Source organism: Cystoisospora suis, assembly GCF_002600585.1.
Source record: "Cystoisospora suis strain Wien I chromosome Unknown contig_4033, whole genome shotgun sequence".
NCBI lineage: Eukaryota > Apicomplexa > Conoidasida > Eucoccidiorida > Sarcocystidae > Cystoisospora > Cystoisospora suis.
The window spans coordinates 2,131-2,525 of NW_027156826.1; the positions used below are offsets into that span (position 1 = coordinate 2,131).

At 53.4% G+C, this 395-nt stretch overlaps 1 protein-coding gene across 1 annotated transcript in view; it reads right to left on the bottom strand.

Moving 5' to 3' along the window:
• CSUI_007579 (uncharacterized protein) overlaps positions 1-288 on the bottom strand; it is a gene marked incomplete at its 3' end in the record, with an annotated part of 2,418 nt that extends 2,130 nt beyond the window's left edge. The window contains exon 1 of the mRNA XM_068067724.1: positions 1-288. This exon is cut by the window's left edge and continues 113 nt beyond it.
• Positions 289-395: the final 107 nt, after the last annotated feature.

Here is a 395-nt window from a genome sequence, read left to right on the forward strand (position 1 = left end):
GAAATCTGTATTACGACACAGCTGGGACGGCCTCGGACTTGCCACCTTTTTTAGGTCTCCTGTTCGCTCACATCGACCACTTGAAGATGCTCATGAAATCAATACACGCTCTTTGCCACTACGACGTCGTTGCAAGCTTTATCGAAGAGAAACCCATATATGGGAGGTGCATACACGAAGACGCCATGGGTAAGCGGGAGTCGCCACTGCGCCACTCTAGGAATTTGTATCGCCCGGAGGGGGGTCAACCACCAGTCCTGTTCCCTGCTTCCCTCTTCGCGGACTTCCCCCTCTAACCGTTGGCCGTTTCTAAAACCTGCGATGGCGACGTTTTCGCAGCTCTTTCAACGCGGCGAACGCAAAGCGAGAAGACACACACGCACTTCAAAGGGTAC